Source organism: Hyaena hyaena, unplaced genomic scaffold (genome assembly GCF_003009895.1).
Source record: "Hyaena hyaena isolate Hyena2069 unplaced genomic scaffold, ASM300989v1 scaffold_6, whole genome shotgun sequence".
Taxonomy (NCBI): domain Eukaryota; kingdom Metazoa; phylum Chordata; class Mammalia; order Carnivora; family Hyaenidae; genus Hyaena; species Hyaena hyaena.
In genome coordinates this window covers 8,779,404-8,805,696 of record NW_024080638.1, presented here as the reverse complement: position 1 = coordinate 8,805,696, position 26,293 = coordinate 8,779,404, and the positions used below count along the sequence as shown (strand labels likewise).

Genomic DNA, 26,293 nt, shown 5'->3' with positions numbered 1-26,293 from the left:
GGAACTGGGCTCAGCCCCTTTCTTTCCGAGGTGCCACCGAGCAGCTGCCGCCCAGAGCCCGGGCGAGCTCCGGGCGGCGGTTTCAGCCTACCCAAGCAGCAGCGCCAGAGCCGCGGATCCTCCTCCCTCTCCCTTCCTGGGCTTCTGTCTCACAACTAGAAAATCCGTTTGGGGAGCATAGCAAAAATCACACCTAGCTAACAGCTGCTCCGGGTCGGGGGTGGGGAAGGGGAGGAGGTGGGGGAAGCTGGAATTCCTACTTTCGCCATAAATTGTATGCAAATGGGTTCCTTTCCTGGCAGGGAGCAGGGAGTGAGTGCGTCTTTCATGAGCTAACCCCGTTCCGCTGGGAGGGCTGTTCCTTTAATTCACCAACTGAAAAAGTAGGAAAGGATGTCTGGAGGCGAGGCGTCCCATTACAGAGGAAGGAGCTGCTATATAAGCCAGCCAAAGCTGGCTGCGCTGGCCACAGCCTGCCTACTGTCACACGCTCTCCCGCGCGCGCAGACACACCGGCCTCTCTTCCGCACAAAGACTGTGCGGCCGGGGGTGACAGTGGGGGCAGCGCACGTGGGAGCCCCGCTGCTCACAGCCAGGTACTTATTCCATGGAGCTGGTACATTTAAGGATCTAGGTCTTTTCCCAACTCCGGAAAGGTAAGTGTGTTTCACCCCCGTCACCAAAGATCATTATGGTGCACTGTTTGCATTCCCGGTACCAAAGATGCTGTGGATTCATAATTATAACACTTTTGCTGTATCTTCGCTGCTGACAAAATTGAGGTCTTTGTTATGATCCGATACACCTTGACTGTCTTCTCCTTGTGACTGTCTGGTAGATTTTTGTATGTGTGTGTCTGTGGGTTTGTTTTAGTTCTAGGAGAAACAGCACGTGGAAGGAACTTCTGGTAAAGTTTTTATCTCCGCGTTCTTCAGAGGAAAAGTAAGAATCTTCGCTTAGCTCCCTGCCCGGATGATTTCACCTGTGAATATTTTTGGTTGAGAGTTAGAGAGGTAGAAGCCGAAGGTGGAGATCATTCATGGCCTCATTCTGGGATGCGTTAAGGGCAGGTCCATAGAGGATTGTAGAGAGAACAATAAACAATTGTATTTCAAACGGCTTTCACTTTATAGTTTACAAAAGTTTTCTATCCATCCCTCATATCACAGCATCCTGCCTGTGGTTAAGGCACAGAAAGAGGTGACAGCCAGAGGACAGAGGGAGGAGGTGATTCCTAGGGCCACATGAACAACCGTGGACTTAAAGGTGGGAGCGGTGGACACCAGCTTCTATCCTGAAGGGCAGGGGGACTCCCCGTGGATACCTCCTGTGTCACTGATCCTTGGGCTGGGTACATGTGTGTGTCCGGGGTGCTTAGAGCCAGCACTATCCTGAATCTTTCTAGGACCACCTCCCCCACCTCCCCCTATCACGGAAAGCCCTGAGAAACACCTTGCCCCGGGGGTGGGAAGCCCTACCTGGAGGGGTGTGAGAAGAGCCCTGGGGTTCCTCTCTGTCAGAGGTGTTGTAAGGGGATTAAGAGCTGGGATTTTGAAGCCAGGGGTCAATCACTTTGGTATCCCCACCGCCACCATCAAAGATGTTACCCCAATGACAATATGAAACCTCTATGACCCTCAGTGCCCACCTATCAAAAATGGAGACAACAACTGCTGTTGTCATTATGAGGAGGAAACGAGACAGAAGCATTTGGGAGAGTGAGTGCTTAGTAACTGGAGGTTTGGACAATCATGGTCATTATCAAAAACAGCCATCACCTTGGAAGTTAAAAGAGGCATTTAGGAAATCTTGGATTGTTTTTCATGTGTTCCTCGCCCTCTTACCCCTACCCCCCCCCCCCTTTTTTCAATCTCACCAGTCTGAGGGTGTCTCACCAGGCCGGCAGTTCGGAGACTTGGCTGTATTTAACAAGTAGGACGTTGTGTTGGCGCAGGTCAGGGAAAAGGAGCAGCCTGGGGGCTGGATGTACATGTTGAGCTCTGACTCCAGAATGCACAACGTTTTGAGTCTGGGCGTTTGCAGATTCTAAAGCTGTCAGCGATAAAGTACGATGCTGCCCGGGGACTTTTTGGAAATGCTTTCTATCCAGAGTGAGAGTGGAACAGGGGAGCCCCACTTGAAGAATGAATGCCTCTTTTTCATGTTTTGTGGACCTTCCCCCCCCTTTTTTTATGAAGCTTTCCCATATGTGCTTTAGAAATAAAACCTGCTGCCCACCCCAGCCAGCTTTCCGCCTTGTCCTTCAATATGGTAAGCCCAATTGAGGACTCGGGGGAGGTTTGTTCAGTGCTAAAGAAACCTGTGGAAAGTTTGCTGGCATTGTATGCATCTGAGCCCATTGCAGTTGATGTAATTGTGCTTTGACCACATGTGTTTTGGGCAGGTGATGGCGTCTGGGGGAAAAAAAGGGGTGCATCATGCAATATGAATGTTCTCTGGTTTGCTCAGAACAGTGTGAATCAGATAAGGATGGCAAAGGAGTTGTACCAGCTTTACAATCTTTAAAGTTTTCTTTTCTGTGCTTTGTGTGAAAAAACCTAGCTTCTCTCTCTCATCTTCCACTGAACTGCCTTTATCCTCCTCCCAAAGAAGTTACTGATCTTCCAGCCCTCAGTGATGGTGCCCATATAAACCCATATAAAGAGGATGACGATCTCCATCTCTCGGGGCTCTTGTGACATCCAAGTGGGATAATATATGTCAGACTCAGTATTTGGCACATGGTAAGGGGTCAATACATAGAGGGCTTTCTTTGGTTTGGTTTGGTTTTGGTTTTCTTGCTTATCCACTTATAAGTTCTTATCTGAAATTAATGTCCTAAGACAGTGGTTTTCAAACTTTTATTTAGCCGTGGAAATATTCATTAAAGGACACTGATGGCAGAACTCCAATAGGAGAGATAAATGTGGGGCTACTTTGGTTGGAGTGGGGGTGGCGGGTCCAAAACTCGTTCCATTGTTCTCAGCCTCTGGGACATTTCCACAGAATCTTGAATGACACAAAACACGGTTTGAAATCCTAGAGCCAGGCAGTGCACATTCAGGCTGTGATTCCACACGTCAGCAAGGATGTTTGCCCCTCCGGCTCCTCACCGGTAATGGGAACTAGTGCAGTTCCCCAAGTAGAACAGTACACAAGAACATAGGAAGTTTCAAATGCTTAACAAAGCATGGTTATTTTAATTAGTCTTAATGATAACAATAGCCAAATGTATGGGAAGCTTACTCTATACTTAAGATCCCTCGTATATATCATCTCACTAAATATCCACAGTATGAACCATGCCTGTTGGACAAAGACATAGCTTGAAGAGGAGCGAGAGCAAATAATTTTTCCAGAGTCCTAAAACACAGAGTGATGGAGCCGGTTTTCGGACCCAGGTCCCAATGGTCCCCAAATCAGAAGCACATTCCACCATGTTCCTTCTGAATACTGCTGCTTCATGTACTGCCTTTAGAAGGGGAAAAAAAAAAAAAAAAAGCTTCCTTTCTGACTAAATCTACCCCTCCAGCCAGACTGTGGCCACCCTTAAATACAGCAGTAGCCTGATCATATAACCAGAATGGAATTTGGAAAGGGAACCCAAGCTGACTGAATGAAAACCATGTCCCTTTTAATCCTGCCCTTTCTAATGCTCACAATGAACCAAGAACACCTAGTCCCTCCTTCCCCTGGATTTCTGTGGACATAGAGCCCTGTTTTCTTACAGGAAAAGAATACCTAGCTGATGTAAAGCACAAGTCCCTCCAGACTGAAGTCACTTTAGTTTGAAAAGTAGAAAGGAGGTAACAAACATTTAGTTCATTCCAAATACCCAAATCCTTTGTGATGATAAAACACACAATAATTAAGACTGAGGGCTAACTGTGTATCGCGTATGTGAGAGGAGGGTTTGTCTCTGGTTTTTCATCTAATTCTCACCCTAACACTGCAAGTTATAAATCACTTGCTCCAATTTATGGACAGAGAACCGAAGCCCAAAGAAGTTCAGTGGCTGACGCGAGAGTTTTCTGTAAGTGAGGAGCATGGTTGGCTATGAACCCAAACCTTGTGACTAAAACTCTACTATTCTTTCCAGTGTGCTGCACTGTTTCCGGAAGTCAGGCAGGGCTGACCTCATAGAACCTTGAATGATGTCTTTCGGTGATTGGCCAGAAGGTAGAAAAGCCCCCAACTAGCATTGGTGTCTATTGACTTTACAGAATAGCTCTCCCTATATCATTTTTCATGGTGCTCAGGAAAGGTCAGCTCTTGGTGGTGCACTTCTCTGCCTAGAAACAGAAAAGTTCAAATTTCAGCTGAGAGAGAGAGTGTTGGGGGAGGGATGAGAATGACACTAAAAGTAGCAATCCGGTCATTACTGTTCGTTTTCATCCCAGGAAAGTAGGCATATACTTTGCTATGTTCTGCGAGCTGGAACTCACAGGGAAGGCAAGACTATACCTGTCCCTACACCCTCTTTGAGAGCCAGGTGAACAGAGCACCTGGTTTAAAAGTCCCAACTGGGGGCCCAGAGTGAGATCCATGTGCCCAGCCTTGGGGCAGTGAATTTCAGGATGATCAGGAAATGGTGTAGGCTCCAAGCCACAAATTTCCCTGAAGTCTCAGAGATGAGGGTTATGGTTTAATCACTTCTCACTTTGAGAAGATCATAGGGAATTCCCATGAATCTAAACCCGCCAGTTTGAATACCTTCATCATGTTGGGAAATATGAGATGAAGGCTTCCTTCCACAGGCGAAAACCCCCCTCAGAATCCTGTAATTTCCAGGCAATAGTTCCATCCAAACAAAATATAGTGGTGGCCTTACTACCATAAAGGGGCCATATACCCCTTATGGCTTCTTGGTAGAGGAGAAAAGTCTGTGTGCCTACCTGATTTTAACACTGCTGACCAGACTTTTATTTCAGTAATATTCTTAAGTCTAGAATTTTTTTTTCTGTTTCCTTCTGCCTTGTCTCACATTTCTGGCCTCTATTTAGTAACAACCTGATTCAATACCATCATTGCATCCTTTGACCCTCCATCATGGAAAAGAGCAAAATGCCCACCCTGAACACCCCGAAAGCACATTGTGAGAGGAAAATCCCTTCCATACACATTTCTAGTGTATCTGCAAATGGAAGTGAAAAAAAAATCATGTCACGTTGTCTCAGATTTTTAAAATTTCCTGAAATTCACAGGTTTTTAATTATACAGCCATAATAACTCAAATAGTTTGGGTTGGTCCTTTAACACCTCCCCCCTCCCAACACCCTGTGTCAAGAGCCAGAGAGATTTTTGTAAGCTCTGAAAATAGACAGCTTTGCTTCAGAACTAACCACTGGTTAACTCTTACCCTGGAGGAGATGAGTTGCCTGCTACTAACTTCTGCATGAATGGGTCCAAAAAGTTCTTTCAACCAAGGCACAGGTGGTGATTATAATAGCTGACATTTCCTGACAGGCAGTATGCCATTTATTCATCAACCATCCAGCAAGTGTAATTGCCTCCCATTCAAACACAGGGAGCCTGAGACTGAAAAAGTTTAAGTAGCTTCCCCAACATCACACAGATAGTAAATGTCTGAGCCAGAACTCAGACCCAGCTCCCTGTCTTGAACATGTGGCTATAACCATGAGGATATGCAAGCCATACTCAGCACCTTAATTCTATTCATCTCCTGACAACAAAGAGGGCTGGACACCACAAAACTAAGAAAGAATCAAAAGCTGACCTTTCAGACCTTCATGTTCTCTTCAGCAGGGCGGCCACTGTTATTAACCCAACCTCCTCCTTCTGGTTTCACTCCCTGTGGAAACTGTAATCAAATTATTAGCCTACAATTCCTAATGTAATGTATTTCCTCTACTGGGCTCTAAGCTGCCTGAGGGTGAAGCCTGACCCACTCCCTGTGCCCATGGCCAGCCTGAGATCTGAAGCATGAACACACATAAGCAATGAAGCCATCCTTGCCTGGCAGGCTGCCTGAAATACCCTTTTCTGGGTTCCCGCAGAGTTCTCTCTTCCCCCACTGACATCTGTGTATTGCTATCATGTATACTTCTATATTCATCCTCCCTGCCCCACCTGACTGCACATCCCAGAGGTCAAGATCATCAGCGAAGCAGGAACTGTGTCTTGCTGGTGCTTTTTCCCCAAAGCCTAGCTGCCCGCTGACGGGTACCAGGACCTCAGTAAGTTGTTGCTGAAGAAACTTTCTGCTGTCCCAAAGCAAATAGAACAACAGCACAACACTGCCTTGCTTCTGAAACTGTGTTCTATGGTTTATGCTGGATAAATTTTCAACAAAGTAGGACATACAAGAATTTATAAGCATATGAAATAACTTTCCCATGCCTTGCTTTTAGATGGTCCCAGAAACTATGCACAACCTTACAGATAGGTAAAGTGAGACCTAGAAAAGTTGTCGTCCACACAGGGTTGAAAGTGGTGGCACTGTTGTTCCACCCCATGCCTAACACCCATGACTGTGTCTCTTCCACCATGCCACTTAGCACTCAGGTGTTATTCCCATTTTTCAGATAAGAAAGAGTTTAGGGACAACAGGCTACTTTCCAGAGGAATATTTAGACCTTTAAAGGGTAGTTCGGTAGAGAGGGTAATGCTTAACAAATAAGAGAATTACTAGTGGTGGACTTCAGGCAAGGGGATGCTTTGGAGGAGTAGGAGAACTCAAATTTTATCACCCAGGGACCCAGGGATGTGTTTCATGGGTGAGACCATACTGGGTGAATTTAAGAAAGATGGCAGAGACTCAAAGTTGAGTGTAAGCCAGTATATTTTTGTTCAGAACTCAAAGCCTCCAAAGGCAGTGTAGGGAAGTCCTGGATAATAGCAGTGTCCTGGGGAACTTTGCTAGGCATGCAGTGCAACTTGAGCATGGGTAGCCCTGCTGCAGAAGTGACTCACCACAGCCAGAAGGAGAGAGCCTGGAGCGACACTGGACACTCTGCCAGCCAGAGACTCTTAGGAACACTGCATTCAGCGTAGGCACCAAGGTACAAAATAACAACAACAACAGCAATGATGATAAAGCCTGTGAGTGCATCCATCCATGACTTTCCACGTTGGGAAGAAACAGTCTGGGAGAGGCAAATACCTTGGGAACCTAGATGCAAAGGAGGTAACCCACCTGTTGGGGAGCTCAGGGAAGAAACATTCAGCTCATGCTGGGTACATTCACCTTTAGTGCTGCCCTCAAGGGAAGTGGTCTGCTCTCTGGGAAACTTAGGCCCTGGATCCTGGGATGGTCACACAGGGGTAGCTTGATGCAGAGATGTCACAGTAGAGTGTTGCAACTTACAGGAAGGTTGTTTAAAAAATGTTTTCCTTAGAACCTACAGAATGTTGAAATTAGAAGGGCTCATTGGCAGCCTCTAAACCAGGGGGCTTGAAGATTGGATTTAAAAGACTCTTCCAGGCTGGTTTGGAGGCTGCCAAAGAGATGGAGAGGTCAAGCAGGGACTCCCATTCAATCTTATTTTAACTTAAGCCCCTCCACTTTTATCTGTTTTGTACATGGAGCTTCCTTATGAAATGTTATTTGGTGAAAGAGTTTTGTGGCAAATAATAATGATGATGATGATGATGTTTTTTGTAAATTGCTGGCCTAGTTTAACTCTCCTCATTTGGAAGACGGGGAAACAGACTCAGAGGAGAGAAAAGTCCTTCTAAGATCTCACGCCAGTTGGCAACAGGCTCAGGATTCAGTCCAAGGTCTTCTGACTCTTGCTCTTGGGAGCCAGGGACAATATATAAAAAAAGTCAGAGTTAATATATTATTTTAAAAGGAAAAATTAGCAGAGTCTTATTCTCTGAACAGCTTTAGTGTACACGGAGTGAGGCAAGAGTCCATTGTATTTGTTATCTCTCACTGCATAACAAATTGCTGTGGAACTTGTTTAAAACAACACCCATTTGTTGTCTTATAATTTCTGTAGGTCAGGAATCTGAGCAAACCTTAGCAGGACCTTCTACTTTCATGGTTTCTCATGAGACTCAATCATAGTGTTGGCCAGAATTGGGGTCTCATCTTAAGGTTCAAATGAGGAATTATTACCTTCTAATAATTGGTTGTTGGCTGCATTTGGTTTCTTGAGGTCTGTTTGCCCAAGGCCACCCTCAGTTCTCTACAGAGATCCACATGGATCTCTCCAGCATGGACATTTGTTTCATAAAAGCCAACAAGAGAGAGAGCCTACAAGCAAACAGACATCACTATAGTGTGCAGCTTAATAGTGGAACTGATACACAATACCTTAGCCATATTTTGTTTTGGTTAGAAACAAGCCACTAGGCCATCCCACTCTGAAGGGAAGGGAATTGCACAAAGATGTGAAGAGCAGGGGCAGTATCATTGGAGCCCATCTTAGAGCTTCTCTGCCACTCCAACAGTCCAATGTTACCTATTTCTGACAACTTCTTACCAACAACAAGTTCACCCAACCCACCTGCACTTCTGTTGATGAGCAATCAATTATTATGGCACTAGAGGGACTGTGTATTAATTAAGCTCTCCATCTATTTATAAAGTAGAGTCAGGTGTTTTACATTAGATGTCCTAGTTCACTTGGGAGCCAAATTCATCTTGACTATCCCAGGACAGGATCTTTCAAGGCAATGACATCAAATGTATTTCATTCAAAGATGAGGCATTCAAAGTGACAAAAACTGAAACTCATCCATTGTCTTCCCTCCCTGATCTATTCTTCCGTTAGCAGATATAATGAAGACTAAAATTTGAGATTGATTCTTTCTCCCTTTCCACTTTTTCCTTACTATGCCACCATATTCCGTCTCTTGTGGGTTATATCGCCTTAACAAGTGAATCAGCTCACTGCCTCCCCGCCCAGTCCCTCATCATCCTAGTTCAGGTCATGCATCTCACACATGGATCGCAACAATGATTTCCCCATTGGGCCCCATCCTACCAGACTTTCCTTTCAATCTATCCCTCAACCTGGGTTGTAGGTCAACATTCCAAGACTTAAAGATTTCCAAATGGCTCTCTTCTGGCCGCAGGAAAAACTCAGATCTCTAACCTGGCATTCAGTTTCTTTCATGGTCTGGTTTCCGGCCTCCTAAAAGACCTTGTACTTCAGCTATAATCCGTGCTTTCAACACCAACTATTTCATGCTTTTTATGCCCTGGCAAATGTCACTTACTCTTTCCTAGAATATCTTTCCCTATGTTTTTCACCTACTCATAATCTCCTTTTAAAACTCAGTCCATGAACCACCTCCCTCCTCTGGGTCGATGAGATGTCCCCTTATTGTTATCCCCTTCCACCCCATATTTTTTTCTGTCATCACCCTTATCATTCTGGAATTGCTTGTCTGCTCATAGATCAACTCTTCCTGTCAACTCTTGAAAGGAGAATTTGTATATGGTTCATCTGAAATTGAGCACAATTGGAATAAAATTAATCTTCAACCACGGACAAGAGTCCTTGCTGTGTCCCAGATTTGGACTTCTGCTACCTCAACTGAGTTTATTCAGAAAGCCCAGAACTTGAAGTTGTTTTCAAGCCTTGCCCTCTAGGCTCTCAACTGTGCAGAATGATGTCATAACATGTGACAGGAGGAAGCCAGCCCAGTTCTGGGACAGGAAACCGTCTCAGGACACAAAATTCAAGGAATGCCCTTGCTTTCGGAGGAGGCCTCTGGGATCAAAGCATGCCCTGCCTGGGTTTTGGAAAAACCAGTACCAAGGACAGAGGAGGTCTGTCTGGGGATTTGAGGCTGAGTCACAAGAGATACAAGTATCTGGAGGTTATAACAAGGATCAGTCTACAACCAGTGGGAGGAAGGAAAGGACTCAAGGGAGGGATGGAGACAAAGAGCCCTCTATCTTAGGACATGAAGAAATTAACAGCTCAACAGCCGGGGGAGTATTGGCTAATGGTTAAGAGTATGGCTTTGGCATTAGTTCTGAATTCAAGAACTTGATCTTTTCTGGTTAATGTAATCTTGACCAGATCTTAACTTCTCTAACCCTCATTTTCATCCGTATTAAAGGCATAATAGTAGCACCTACTTCATAAGGTTATTATGATGACTAAAATATGTGAGAGTGCATTGCTTAACACAGCACTGGTACTCTGGCATAAATGTTTTATTGTCATTGTTATCTGTTGTCACGATGGTTGTTGGTAATAAGGCTCCATTAGACAAGCAGTTCCCCAGACTGTGGCCTGTGGAGCACCATGCTCATGTGATGCACCTGTAAAGGTGTTTGTTCTGTGGATGCAAGGGTTTAGGGAACACTTGGCACTATGTCCTGTTCTTGGGAATTTTTAGCTCTTATTCAATACATGGTTCTAAGGGTGGAGATGTAGTAATAAGGGAACATGCAAGATCCTTTTAAGCTCTTCATAGAGCCTACATTACAGTGGGAGACGGTAGATGATAACAAGGAATCAAACTTATAAGTACAATTTAAGGCGGGTATTTGCTAAGAAGAACCAGAAAACACAGTAAAGGAACAGGCAATGACTGGTGGGAGTGGGATACTCTTTTAAATAGGGTGAGATATGGGGATGACATTTAAGCAGACACTGAATGAACTAGGGAAGTGAGCTCTATAGATAGTGGCAAGGAGTTTAGATTTTATTCTGTGATTAAAAGAGTATATGATCTGAATAATCCTATAGCAGTTAAACTAGTCAGCTTTGTTGAACTCAATACCCCCCAAGTTATTTGACCACAAATGCCCTTTTCCACAGGACACGTACCTAAAAACATCTTGGATTATAACCTGGTAAATCCTGCACTAGAGCACAAGGCTTCATAGAATTTTTTTAAAGGACTATAAATTTGCTCTCACTCATCTAGACCTGTAGTAAAAATCCCAACAAACCACTTGGGCTGAAACAGGCATGTCCAGAGCAAGAAAACCTAGCTCTAGAGGTGAAGACATGCAGGGTGTCACCCTAATTAGCAACTCTTTTTGGCTGAGATGATCGATGAGCACAGCCAGGCTTCAGCAGACTCTGGAATCCCATTTCGGGCCAAAGGAAACTTGCCAACATCTGCCTAAAAGCTAATAAGTGTTTGCAAACAGTACACCTTGGCTTAAGCATTCTCCAAAGGGGAAGTGTACAAAAATTGAGGTCCAGCCAGAGGCTCTGGGAGAAAGAGGTCAAATATTTCACTGCTTACACACAGACAGCCACCAGATTCTGCTAAAGATCTAGGAAATGGAAGGTGAAGGTGTCTGATTGGGCTCTGATCTGTCTATTGAGCAGTGCTAATGTAAATTTTCACCTGATATGAACTGCAAGAATTTGCCTGATGAATCAGCCCAGCATAGTAGTTGAGAGCACACATTTTAGAGTCACAAATTAGGATCCAAAAGCTGATTCTCACTAAGTCTGGGTTGCTTTAACTTCCAGATTTGCATAATAATACCGATCTCGCCAGGTTGTCACGACTAATGACAAGACAAATGATGGCATGTTGGGGCGCCTGGGTGGCTTAGTCGGTTAAGCATCCGACTTTCGCTTAGGTCATGATCTCACTGTTCGTGGGTTTGAGCCCCGCGTCGGGCTCTGTGCTGACTGCCAGCTCAGAGCCTGGAGCCTATTTCAGAGTCTGTGTCTCCCTCTCTCTCTGACCCTCCCCTGCTCACGCTCTCTCTCTCTCTCTCCTAGAAATAAATAGAACATTTAAAAAAAAAAAAAACAAAAAAACAAATGATGGCATGTATAAAAATCATCTAGTATAAGGCATGGCCCCAAACAGGTATATAGTAGGCTCTCAACAAAATGTTAGTTTCCTTCCCTGTCCAGTTCAATCTGTATTTGGCTTTATAATAAGAGCTATCATTTTTTAACAAACTATTGTGTTCTAGCAAGAGTCAGGAAACCTCCAGGTGGTGGCCTATTTTTGTAAATAAAGTTTTATTGGAACACAGCCATGCTATGGCTACTTTCTCTGCAATAGTGGTCATTGTAACATAGAACATCTAGCTGCGCAGCCTAAAATATTTCCTTTCTGGTCACTTAGAAGTTAATTTACTGACTCCTGCCAGTGTGCTAAATTTAGATATATAATTTCCAATCACCACAACCTACCAAGGTATATATTATTATACTTATACATATAAAGGGATTGGAGCAGAAATAAAGGCTCATTTAGTTAAGTCCCACTCCAAAACCATAAATGCTGAAGGGAGCTTCAAAGAATGACAAAAGAGTGATTCACTTGTATGATTCATCCTTGATTTTCCCCCAGACCACCTCTGCCTTTTATTTCTCTCAGGCTAAATTTCTTGACTTTCCTGCCATATACTGAGTTAAATGTGCTGTCCAGAAGGAATCCCCCACCCCTTTTCCTTATTTGTTTTACTTGTTAATATAAGTCCATTCTTTCAAAAATGAAAGTTGTAATTTCTAGACCCTCTGGAAGACTCTCATGCCTTGACTGATTTCTTAGAAACAATACTCTTCTTTTAGTTGTACATAGCATGAGGGCCAGTTTTCCAGAAAGGAGAGATTTGTTAAGCTCTCTGTCTGCTACTTCTCACTTTATCTTCCCCTCACTTACTCACTTTCTCTCCAGGCCAGACTCAAAGAGAGTAGGCTGTTTCCAGGGGCTTTAAAGATTTGCCTGAGACATAGTTATTACAGTGCATTTGGCTCTGTGCCTCCCCTCAAGTTCAAAACTGTACATAAAATGACTATGTGCACTCCAACACCCCAGACCCACCCTCCCAAAGGGCCCCATTTTAGGAATCCAACAACGCTACTTGTATCAGTGATATTGGATGTCCCTCTGATATTTATTGCATAAACATTAATTCTTTAAACTGAAAAAAAAAAAAGAATCTTGTTTAAAAAGATAACTTGGTGTAACAGAAAGAGTATAGGATTTGGAATTCTAGGACCAAGTTCTTAATTCTGAATCAAATAATTACTGCCTGGGCAGGTTATTTCATGTTCTGAAGCCTCAGCTTTCATAACAGTAAAATACAAACAGTGCTTCCTAACTTATAAGGTTGCCGTCATAATTAACTGGTATCTGTAAAGTTCCAGGCACAGGATACATATGAAACCATTGTCTCACTCATGGTTTACATTGGTAGAAAGTCTCCATCCAGAAGCTTAATTCACACTCAGAGACTGGCCATAGTTAATCATCACTCCCATCTAATGTGTAAAGAAATGGAAGGAGAGGGTCTAGATTTGTTCCAAATCTGCACTTACCTTATTGTGTGCCATCAAACCAAATCCTGTGATGTATTTCAAACACAAATAATCAAATAGGTTTGGAAAACACTATAAACTTTCCCCCTCTTGGAGATTTCCAGTGAACACAAACACATTAAAGACTCTGGAAAACCCTGAAGTAAACAAAGCTGTATAATTTGTTTGGTTTAAAATAGCATTTGGTTTAAAATAGCATTTTCCAAACATGTTTTTCCATTGCACTAATATTTGCCAACATGTTGTAGATTACACTTTAGAAAATGCTGCCTATGGTTATGTAGCTAATTAAATCCAAGTCAGGGGTTAGATATATCTCCATTTTTCAAGCTCATGTAGAGCTTCCCCAACATTATCTGGAAGTCATAAAGGCCCTACATTGTTAATCTGGACCCTGACCACTGGTTTTTTGGGAAGTTTGCCTTTTTACTTTGGTTGTGCAAACCACACTTTGACATCAACCAAGAATGACAGCAAAGCTGAGGGTTAGGAATGGGGTCTCTGACATGTGAGCCAGTCTATCTGAACTAAATCCTTGCTCCCCCTTTCTACCTATATGAGCTGGAGCTATGTGAGCCTCAGTTTCCCCATCCCTAAGCTGAAAAAATAAAGGTAGCTACCTCATAGCTCATGGAGAGAATTCAGTGGAATAACCTACATGAGATACACATAAAGCAATTCTTGGCACGGATGTGTTCAATAAACGTTAGCTATTATGGAAGCATTTAAAAGGCCTCATTTGAGTAAGAGAAAGCAATGAAAGTATGCTTCCTTGCATGGTATCACACAAATAAATTGCTGAAGCAGTGTTAGCTTTTCCTGAGAGTCCAGTTTCTTACTTCCAATCTTAGAGGCTAGTATCAAACTTTATTGCACTTGACTCATACAAGCTTTTACAATTGTCAGAGAATCCATCTCGCTCCCTCTGACTCAGGTCTCAAACAGCATTCCATGGATTTGAATATCAGCACATTGGCTTGAAAAAGATTGCCAAAGCTATCAGTCTTGCTATGCCAAATATTTGACACACATATCAACACTCCCTCACTTTGGTACCCATGGCATTCATTGCTAAGTCATCATAGCACTGTTTCCCCTTGAGTCCAAAGGAGACCATAGAGTCTTTCTCAACACAGTGCTGGGTAGCCATGTCAGCTCACTGAGGTTGACACGTAAACTGAAACTTAACTGCTTTTCCAAACCAATTCAACCTCTCTGTCAATGCTTGAACCACCTCTACAATATTACTATTTTTTTTCATATGTCTGATGTTGTGGAGCTCCCCTATCAAGAGAAGCCATAGAGGAAGAGAGAAAAAGAGAATAGATACTAACATTTGGATAGCATTCATAATCTTATCATTCCATTCACTGTCTCCAGCAGCCCTGGAAAGATCTTTATTTTACAGCTCAAGAAGCCACAATTCAGAAAAGTTATAGGACTTTGTCTAAGGCTCCCCAGCAGGTAAGCAGAATTTGATCTCCTATATTTCTGCTCATCACAATGCCTCCTTAAGAATTTTCAAAATCTTTCAAGGCTACATCTCTGGCATTGGTTAGCTAACAACAGCTTCACAGAGGTCATGATGTCACAGAGCCCTTTTCAGAAGGTCTCTTATTTAATGTTGAGGTATGATTCAGTCTGTAAACCTGTCCTTCCTAGATAAATCTCTAATCTCTTCACCTTGGCTCAAGAGCTCAAGAACTTACTTCTAGTACTTTTGAAAGAGTCAACTAGATTTCCTAGAATTCTGGATAAAGGCCAGAGGAGGCCATTGTTCCATTAGGAAATGAACTGAAATTTATGTTTGAAACAATTTTTCCAGAATTTTACAGGAACCTATATTGTTGCCACTTGGTCAGACCCACTTTTTATTTTCCTTTCTGTCTAGGCAAGAAATAGGAAAGAGAAAGCAAGTGCTCTGCAGAATTTTTATTTCAGAAATTGAAACCAGACCACACCAAGGCAGTCTGTGGTCTAAATGTATCAATGGATCTAGTCATGTTTCATCTGAGCTTTTCTTAGGTATACTAAACCACAAATATGAATCTCATTATTGTGTCTGGATGGAAATATTTTATGGATGAAGATTTGTGAGCTTAATTTGGTTGGTAATGAAACTTCTGTTTGGGGGATGGGAAGAAAGAAGCCACAAAGCACCACCAGTGCTTAAGCCAAACAACTAAAGAAAGACACAGTATTTGGGAGGGAAGAGGGGTGTACTGAATATTGGCTACTTGACATGGGTCCAAAATGAAATCCAAATTTAAGTTCAGCAGAAATATTGCCAAATTAGCGATGGGCCACAGGTCCCTAGAATGAAAGAGTCAGGGGCTGGAGGCACACAATCTTGTTTATTTGACAGGAGAGAGAATGTGACCTGCCCAAGGTCTCACAGCAAGAGGTTGACAGGACTGAGCTGCAGAGTTCATCCTCTAACCCTTTAATCTGCTGCACTCCCTGCTACATGGTCCCAGAAGAGCCTCAAATTTCTGGAAGCTGAGAAATAAAAGTCAAAATTCAAAAGGAGAGAGAGTGATCTAAATTTAACCAACAATGAATACGTTAGCAAAATTGGAAGAATTGCTAATAACCCAGGATGCTTCATTCACATTGAAGTGAATTTTACACTGAGTATATCAAAGGCCTGGTCAAGTTCACCTCCTGCCAAAGGTCTAGTTGAGTTTACTTTGATCATAGAGAAGGTTTATCTCAAAGCAAATAGTACTGGGCTCTCAAGAAGCCTTGAGGTATTGCCTGGAATCTCATGGGAAAGGAGCCCAAAGTGTCTTGGCCACTTTTGTAACCTCTGTGCTTAGTGTGATAGCTGTCACAGAGTATATACTCACTGAATATCTGAGTGAATAAAAATGAAGTAATTCTGGGAGTGCAGCTATTATGAATTCCTTGATACATCTTGTCTTAGAAGAGCTCATAGGAGAGCTAATTCCATTAGGGCTATCAGGAAAATAAGAGTATTTATTCATTCATTAATTCCATGAATATGAGCCTCTGCTATATGTATTTCAAATCAAGAAATATATTCAGCTTTATTCGTGCAAATATAATCATATCATGCCTTCACTATGCTATAGACACTGAACTTGGTATTGGGTATTAGGAGGAGAAAGACTTAGATATAGTTCCTTCCTTCTTGGAGCTTAAAGATTATATACAATTTAATTCCTTACAGTCTGACATAAATACAAGATAGAATTAGCTTATGCTCTAAAGAGGAAGATACACATACATAATAAAGTCACCTAAAGTCAATTTTAGAATGACACATGATTGAAATAATATCAAATTAAGTACTCAGATAATTCAGAAAGAAACAATTACCCAAGAAAGCTTTGAATGATAGGAGATTTTTTGAGCTCTATCCTGAAGGACAAATAGATTTGTCCACTCAGAGATGGCAGAGGGGTTCTTGAGCAGCCTTTAAGGGATCTGTACCCTCTCTCATTGATTACTGAGATATGATAGTGTCTCCAAAGATTTTTCCCTTTTGAGCCAGGTGTTTGAAAGTTATGGAGGCAATGCTTGGGACTGATCTTGAGCCATAACTTTTTCCCTTGGCCCCCCAGCACAAAACACTAAGATCATGGTTCAGAGCACTTACTTTGGATTCAGATGGACTTGTTTTCAAATCCTGACTCTACTTAATGAATATCTGAACTTACATAAGCCACTTAACTACCCTCTGTCTCCATTTCCTCACCTTCAAACTGAGAATAAAGATACTGCCTCATTTCATTTTGTGATATGAAACACATTTCATTTCATTCTCACATATCATTTTGTGAGAATTTAAGTTGGACATATAAAATGCTTACTGGCAAAATAAGCACACAGCGAATGGTAGTTGATGATATTTTTATTACTTTTATTATCATTGTTATGATTTCAGCCTCTTCTTTATCTTCTCAATCAGTATTTGGTGGTTCTAAGCATTTCCTCATCCAGGAAGTCCTCTAGGAACTTCCAAGCTCAGAGTGACACTTCTTTCTTCAATTCCTTCATTCATACCAGCACTGCTACTGAACGCTGCTTTGTATTTTCTTGTCTCTGAGATTTCTGGAAACAGAGAGTCAATCCTTACCCTGCCTAGTCTCCCTAGCACTCAGCACACTGTGCAGCCCATAGTAAGCAAACAGCAAAAATAGTGGGTTTTGTTTTTTTTGTGTGTCACAAATAGTGGCTCTTAACAGAATCTTAACACTTATACTCTTGCTATCAGCTTGAGAGTATGTGCCATGTTCCCAATTTGCAGTGACACTTAAGAATAGCACAAATATTAAATCCAGAGTACATGGATTTAAAATTAACTGCATTTGGGCGCCTGGGTGGCTTAGTCGGTTAAGCGTCCGACTTTCGCTTAGGTCATGATCTCGCAGTTCGTGGGTTCGAGCCCCACGTCGGGCTCTGTGCTGACTGCCAGCTCAGAACCTGGAGCCTATTTCAGAGTCTGTATCTCCCTCTCTCTCTGACCCACCCCTGCTCACGCTGTCTCTCTCTCTCTCTCTCTCTCTCCTAGAAATAAATAAAAATAAAAAAATAAATAAAATCAACTGCATTTGTGAGCTTTTAGGAGGAAATTGTAATCTTTATGATTAAAACATGCTGATCTTCTTCATTGTCATATCCTTCATGGTTAACTCAAGGCTTGGCAGATGGTAGGTCTTTATCCAATATGTACTGAAAAGATGTATAGGTGGATAGATGAATGGGTGGATGGAAGGAAGGAAGGATCGGTGGATGGATGGATAGAAAATTGAAGAAACCTTACAGGGCCAAGAAACCTGGAAATCTCTTAACACAGGGTCTCTCCAAAATCCTATTGCTGATATATTGCTCTGGGGACCTTTACAATGACCTCAAACTGAGAATTACTAGAAGCTTTTCATGTGCACTTATTTTTGAAGGGCTCTCAGCAGCCTGGGGGAACCAATAAACCTCAATCAAATTCATTGACCAAGACAGAGGATCTATGGGTTTTAATATCAGCTTTACCACTAATTAGCTGCTGACTTTCTCTGGTGCTTCTGTTCAGTCATTCCCTTTCATGACATGTACTACTCTGTATATTCGGATGCGGCTGCCTAGAGTGATGTATTCGTAACCATTCTGAAGTAAGGCTCTGCAGAAATGTATACGTGTTGATCCGCAATGCCTGCCACGTATACTAGAAGGATGTGTGTTCGTGCCACAGATTTGCCACCCCAGGACTCAGTGATGCTCTACAGTTGCTTCTAAGCCCTGCTCAACTCTGATTTTGACTCTATAATCTGATGTCCCTCTGTGTCTATGGAAAATGCCGAAAACTGGAGCCAACCACTTCCCGTCAGGAGTGATGTCTTAAAAGACTAAACCACAAGCTGCCTGTTCTGGAGAAATCCTTGGCAGAGCATCATGGACAGCCATCCCAGTAGCAGCACTGCCTCTTGGCCAGGGTTATTGACCTCCCAGAAAAAGAGCTCCACCCTAGATTCACAGAATTGCTTTTCTTGCTCCTGAATGAGGATAGATAGATGAGGAGGAAATCCTGGGCGATAGCCTCAGCCTCCTCCCCTAAGGATTTCAGAATATCCCTGTCATTTGACAAACTGAAGCACTAAAAGTGAAACAATTGCAAGAAAAAAGCAATAGTGGGCAAAAGGGGGCTCCTCCGCATTCCTTTATGAATCTTCTGTCCTTCAGAATCTAACCTTTCACTAACTGCCTTCTCTAAACAAAAGGCTCAAATCATCACACAATAACAACATACATTAGTTACCGAGATCTCTTTCCTGTTAGGCACTATCCTAAGTATTTTCGTAGATTATCTCCTTTAATCCCATTTTCTCCCACTTATAATTGAAAAAAAAACCTTTATTATAGGGTTGGTATTTGTGTTACTGTTTTACAAACAAGAAGGTTGGGGCTCAGAAAGGCAGTGCTACATATCCAAGGTCATAGTTACTAGATGCAGCCATGTGAAGTTGCCTCTATCCAACCATTTGTGACCTAAAAAATATGGCAATTCCATATGTGTCAAATTGATACCAAGTGGCAGAACCTGGGTTCAGTAGTATCTTATTCTAGAAAAGATATTCTCAAACATAGCACAGACTGTCCTTGAATAATTGTCAATTTTAGCATTTATCATTTTTCCCTGTAACTATCTGTTTACATGTCTGTTTCCTTTACTGGACCACAAACTCAATGAGAGCAAGAATTATTGCCATGGGTCTCTGAAACACCTCACTACCCTTTGGGCTATCTTAGCACTCATTCAGTTCATCTCTGTTGAATGCAAGAATGAGTAAGTTTTTAAATGCATTAACTCTCAGGCCTCTGGGATGATTGCTGGCTCCAATAGTGTCCGCATTGGGCACTAGTTAAGCCACTATGCTACCTGAATGGATAAATGCTTTTTAGTGCTGGAATTCAAATACCTAGGGCTTGGAGGTGCTTTGGTTTGGCAGTTAGAGCTCTCTTAATTCTTTTAAGACAGGTTGTGCTGGCCTCACTCAACTGTAAGGATCAGATGTCCTCGGAAAAAATCCACACTTAAGGCTATTTCCTGGCTCCTCTCTCTTCCTAACACGTTCCAAGAAGGAATTTATGGATGTTGGGAAGAACAAGGGGTGAAGAATTTCTAGAACCTTTAAGAACACCCATGTAAGCAGCTCCATGCTTAACTGACTGCACAATAAAACTCTCTTGCCTGTAAGCAAGAAGAAAAATTTGGTGCGAGCTGCCGCATACGTTGCCAAAATGATGTGGAAAGAGATTCATCTGCATTTTTAAACAGTAGGAATCCTCCTCATTGCCCCCAATGTCAGTATTTCATGTACGTGCCTAAGTCAACAAGATAGATAGAGTCTGTGAGCCACTAAAAATGAAGTCATAAGTAATGAATTCTGAAATGTGATTCCAGCCAGTTGGAAGTTTAATCTTTATCTAAAAATGAAATTGTTTATTCTCCAGCTGTGACCAGGAAAGAATTCAAAGATTGTTAATTCCTTCATCTAACAATGGCCTTTGTCCCATGGTGAGGTGCCTAAAAATAACTGATAGTTTATGTCATGCTGCTTCCCAAAGGTTACCTACTGAACAGCTCTACTTGGGGCTGGGTAGGGTCAGATCTGATAAATAGACAAAAGGCACCATAAAGTATAAAATTATTGACCAAAAAAGTTCTTGGGATATGGCTCCCATGATACTGACCGTACTTTCCCTGTCCATTAAATGAAGTGTTACATCAGAGTAATGTTCTGAATAAAAATCTGTAATGCCAAGCTTCGGAAAATGACACTACACTGTCAACATCTAATACCAAAGAAGTTGAACCAAGAAACCAAGAACTAATTTTTATTTTTCAACGGTAATGAAGTCCTAATGGTTTAATGCCCTCCTCACTTTATTTTTTTTTATTTATTTATTTTTTTAAAATGTTTTTTATTTATGTCTAGGAAAGAGAGAGACACAGCATGAGCAGGGGAGGATCAGAGAGAGAGGGAGTCACAGACTCTGAAACAGGCTCCAGGCTCTGAGCTGGCAGTCAGCACAGAGCCCGACGCGGGGCTCGAACCCACAAACCGCGAGATCATGACCTAAGCGAAAGTCGGACGCTTAACCGACTAAGCCACCCAGGCGCCCCTGCCCTCCTCACTTTAAAAAAAAAAAAAAAAAAAAAAAAGGCTTCAGGACCATTTTTGTCTTTTTAAATTTTGAGGGGGAGGGTCAGGTACCATAAATATGCCATGTATTTGGAGGCCAAGGAACTGAAGACAGAAGCCCATGTTCTACCTAGTCCTTTCAGCAGAGGATAATGAGCAATCAGACATCTATTCTTAGAGAGGGACAGCACTGCTTCCTGGGCTTAGTGCCAACTCTTCACATTGACCTTTCATGTACTACTTACTATGGTTCTACCAACCCCATGTGCTTGCTCCTTTCTGCTCCCCTGAAGTCGTTGACACCTCTAGGAGAACTAACCTTCAGTATGCCATACCCATTACCCCACCTTTGCCTCTATCAGGGAGCCACAAAGGGAAGCCTCTGTTATTACTGTCATCTTCTTTTTTTTTTTTTAATTTAATGTTTATTTATTTACTTAAAACATTTTTAAGGTGTTTATTTCTTTTGGGAGAGAGAGAGCAAGCAAATAGGAGAGGAACAGAGAGAAAGGAAGAGAGAGAATCCCAAGCAGGCTCTGGGACATCAGCACAGAGCCCAACGTGGGGCTCAACCCCACAAATGTGAAATCATGACCTGAGCTGAAATCAAGAGTCAGATGCTTAACTGACTGACCCACCCAGGTGCTCCTATTTATTTATATTTAAAGAGAGAGAGAAAGAGAGAGACAGAGATTGGGAGAGGGGCAGAGAGAGAGGAGAGAAAGGATCCCAGGCAGGCTCTAGGCTGTCAGTGCAGAGCCTGATGCAGGGCTCAGTCCCACAGACCTTGAGATCATACTCTGAGCCAAAATCAAGAGTCACTTAACCAACCCAGCCACCCAGACACCCCTGCTGTTCTCTTCTTTATTCTCCTTATCAACCATGCATTCTAAGTCCTTTGCCTTTTCTCTGTCCTCTTTCTAAACTTCCATAGGCTTCAAATTCTAACCACCTCCTACGGTTATATTCCATCCACTTTTCAAAATGCCACCCATCCTTCAGGTCCATCTCAGGTGGCATCTCTTTCAAGGTGTTTTACTTAAGCCGCTCAAAAGAATGCAGCCTCCCTCCACTTTCAACATGAATAGAGTTAGGCCGGCCAATCTCTGTTACCTATTATATTATGATTATAATCGTGATGTATCTCCCTAATTCTCTCATCCTTTCTAGGTGCAGTTTTCTTTCTGATCCATTCTCTATTTGACCAGTGTTATTATTGCTTCTATTATTATTAGCCCCTATATATAAAGTACCTACTATATGCCAGACACTATGCTAGTAGCTTAATATACATCTAATTTCATCCCATTCTCCCCAAACACTATGAAATAGATGTACATATAGGAATGTAAGGATGAGGCAAATGAGACTCAGGAGAAAGTGAATGGCTACAGTAGTAGCTACTAAGTGGAAAATCTGGATTTTAATGTAGGTCTATTTCCAAAGACCAGGAAATAGGTCTCACACCCACATGCTTCATCAACAGAATAGTTTATATTGCTGAAGTAAACGGACTGAGTCTCCTCAAAAACTTTGGAACAGAGTGGTGTAGGGTCAATAGAAGACCCATAAGTTATCTTTGTTTGACAAGTTCTACCAGCTTCCAAGGAAAGGGTGAGGCAGAGCAGTACAAGATGCTGGGCATGGCCAAAGTGGTCCCTAGAGTAGCTAATCTTTGTTTTGACTTGAGGAGAAGAAACTCATGGAGAACTTGAGGCTCTAAGAGATACAGAAAGAGGAAGAAGAAAAAACTTCTTATCCCAAAGGGTAGAATTAGGGGGACTGGGAGGGAAGGATGCTAACCTGAGGCAATGTGGATGTCCCTTCAGATTTGAGGACAATAGCCATTAAGACCACATGTACTTGGATATTTTGAACTTGGAAGGTCCAAAAATGTAACGGAAATTATAATCACATACATATTTGCTTATGTTTAGCTGAGGGACCACAAAGACACCATCTTCTCTCACTAGTCTCCTGCCTGACATACTCACCTGTCTTCATTAGACAGGACACTTATCAACATCGTATAGTCTCTCTTTGACCTTGCTGAGCTTGTTTTCTCATTTGTACCATGGACTTACTACCACTAAGCACCCCTCTAAATCAATGCTACTCAATAGAGCTTCCTGCAACAATGGAAGTGTTAACCGCACCGGTATTACAATCACTAGCCACAGGCCATTGTAAAACACTTGAAATGTGAGCATTACAACTGAGGATGGAAATTTTAATTATATTTCATTTTAATTCATTTTACTTTTAATAACCACTGGAGACTAGTGGCTACGATATTGGACACCACGGCTCTAGACCAGTGAATTCAAAATTTTCTACTTCTTCTCGAACCTTCTATCTTATGGAGAAATGTTTATGGTAGTTTTATCCCCCTCAAGATTAATTATGTTTTGAGAAATTAACAGGAATGAAGGGACCTAAGGAGTCTCATAAAAATAATGTGCAGGAGTTCATTTGGCTCTAAAAATTGTTTTTGATAAAGATAGCACAGTGAAGTCTGTTCTGTGCATGTACTTTTCTGTACCCAGAATATATACTGAGACAGGATAAAGATCTGGGCAACATGCAAAGCTTGGAAATAGCCCATTTGTCCTAAATGTGTGACCACAACAATCTATAGTTTAGCCAATACAAACGCTGTTTCTTTCTGCTGCTCTCCTTTGAAAATATTGATACTAATGATATTCTTTAATCTTAAAATAGAAGATAAACAGACCCATATGTATATCTATACCTGTATCTCCCGAAGTATATTTGTCTGGGATCTCTGAGAAATCTCCACTTCCCTGCAGAATTTTTATCCCTGCTTAAAAAACCAGATTGATTGACGCCAATGTAGGCATTTCAAAAGTTGAGAGAAAGCAAAATCTAGGCAAAATATTAATTGAAGTCCATACCTTTCAGTATAGAAACTTCCCTTTGATGAGGTCGTGCTGCTGGCAAAGACTGTGGCATCCCCACTCCCCGCATTATCTCATGCACTTTTCACAACAGTCCTCTGAGGACACCTGTATCCCATTTTAATGATGAAGTGACTCAGGCTTAAGATACTAGATAACACTTTGCCCAAGAAAGAGAAAGATAAACAGTGGCTCAAACCCAAGACAATTTGTCTACAAAACCTGTGTTCTTCAACAGTAGTCTACGTCCCAGTGCCTTGGAGTGTGCTATATTCTCAAAGAAGCCCTTTCCGTTGGAGAGTTCCAAGTAAAAAAATAGTTCTCCTGGTGCTGAAATTTGCCTTCTTGTAACCAGCCCTCCTCCCCACCCCCAACATAAACACACATTGGCTCTTGTTCTGCCATTGAGGGCACAAGGGACTAGCCAACTCCTGCTTCCCTAGGATTTATACATGTTCATCCTGTCTTTCTCAACCCTGGCTTTTTCAACTACAAGATAAACACACACAGGTCTGCATTCATTCCTCCTACAAGATCCTTTGCAGACTTTCCATTGCCTGATCACTTCCTATAAAGATAATAATCTGCTTGTGCCTTTTAAAGAGTCTCTATAGGGTTTGTTGTTCATTCTGAAATTTTAAAAGCCCCACTGTCAGAGCATGATCCTACATGTCTAACCTAAATGTCACCAACTACAATCTAAAGTAATTATCCCTAGGTCCACTCTCAAAGGAGACATTAACCAGCCAGTTGTCTGCATGAGCATATTTTACATTTTTAAAGGTTATTCTTTGCTCCCTATTTTTTTCCTCTCTGGTATAAATATTTCCAGTTCTAGAAAATTTATCTTCATAAGGTTTACCTCCTCACTCCCCTCCACCCCAGCAATTTCTGCAGTTCCTCTTTCATCTAGAGCCAGGTGGCTGCAGAGTTTAAGACAGGATTCAATGTGGAGGTCAAGCTCAAGCTTAAGCAAAGGGAATCAAGTGCCCTGAACTCAGCTAGGTTTTGTTCCTAGGAGAGCAAGAAATAGCTGCTACTTTTTAATGTGTGCCTACTATGGACCTGACACCATGCCGAGTACTTTCTGTACAGATTTCTAATCCATAACTCCCTCTGGAAAGACTTTGACTCCCATTTTACCAATAACATCGTGGTTTAGAGAGGATAAATAGCTTGGCAAAGTCACACAGCTAGTAAGCGACATTGAACCCAGGTGTATCTAATTCCAAAGCCTGGGCATTTTCCTCCACACTGGAGATGTAAAGGGGTCTTTTCCAAAGCTCAAATAAAATATCCACCTGTCCTCAGACCACCATGAGCCAGTGGGAAATACACAACCCTTAAGAATCACATTTCCTTCCTCCAAACAATGTGGCGTTTGGCTGTGCCACTACACAGCTCTTACATACACAGTGAAAAATCCTCACTCAACCCATACTTTGGTCATTATTACCCTAGACTCATTGCCTCAGAGTCTCAACCAGCAATTCTAATGGCCTTTTAGATGGAAATTTAAGTCATTTAGCAACACACAAAAAAGTGTGGATAAAAGTCCAAAAGCATTTCAAACTTGGCCCATGGCCCTTCCTCATTTAAAAAAAAAAAAAAAAAGAAAAGAAAAGAAAAGAAAGAAAGACAGAAAAAGCTAAGAATTGATGGGAAGAGGGTGGAAGGAAGGACTTTGTGGAAGGCAAAGAGAGTTAAAGCGATTGCAATAGAGTGTGCAATTAATGAATATTTGTCCAGTAAACAAATAAAATGGGCTATGCTGGTTTAAAAGAAAAGAACTTGCCAACTTTCTCTTCTTCGTAATAATTTTTATTCAGTGAGCTGGCCTACACCACAGAGCCACAAATTCTTATTTAGGAAACTAATTTGAATAAGAAAGCATACTCAAAAGAAGTGTTTGTTTCCCTTTTCTGTTGCTGTTGTTTTTGTTTTTTGTTTGGTTTTGCCTAACCAGGGAGTAGATGCCCTAAGTAGATGTTACATGGATAGTTGGTAAAATATCAAGCATGAACATAATTAGGCTGTGGTGGGATGTGTGGATAGGAAGTTCTTGATTAAATGCATAGCCAATGAGGTGCCTGGTGGCTCAGTCAGTGGGGCATCCGATTCTTGATTTCAGCACAGGTCACCATCTCACCATTGGCGAGATCATCCTTCCTGACAGGGCAAAGCCCACTTGGGATTCTGTCTTTCTCCCTTTCTCTCTGCCCCTCCCCTGCTCACTCTCTCTCCCAAAATAAATAAATAAACTTTAAAAATAAATAAATAATAAAATGCATCGCCAGTGTCTTTTAGCTCCCTGGACCCCTGCTCAGTCCTACAGAACATTTCTCAAGTTCCATTTTCCCTGCCATCATCCCTCTCCAGAGTTTTGCAAAGACTTTCTGTTGTCACACAGGAGGCAATCATGTGGTATCCTGTTAATTCATTCTATCATGGGGTTAAAATCTTTCTGGAAAGAAAAGTTAGA

At 42.1% G+C, this 26,293-nt stretch overlaps 1 protein-coding gene across 2 annotated transcripts in view; it reads left to right on the top strand.

The window, feature by feature from the left end:
• The first annotated feature begins 488 nt into the window (after positions 1 to 488).
• The window catches only part of TNC (tenascin C), a 95,550-nt gene continuing 69,745 nt past the window's right edge, over positions 489 to 26,293 (top strand). For both annotated transcript variants that reach the window (XM_039240080.1, XM_039240065.1), the window contains exon 1: positions 489 to 656. The gene's annotated coding sequence lies outside the window, so the exon portion shown is untranslated. The remainder of the gene's footprint in view (positions 657 to 26,293) is intronic.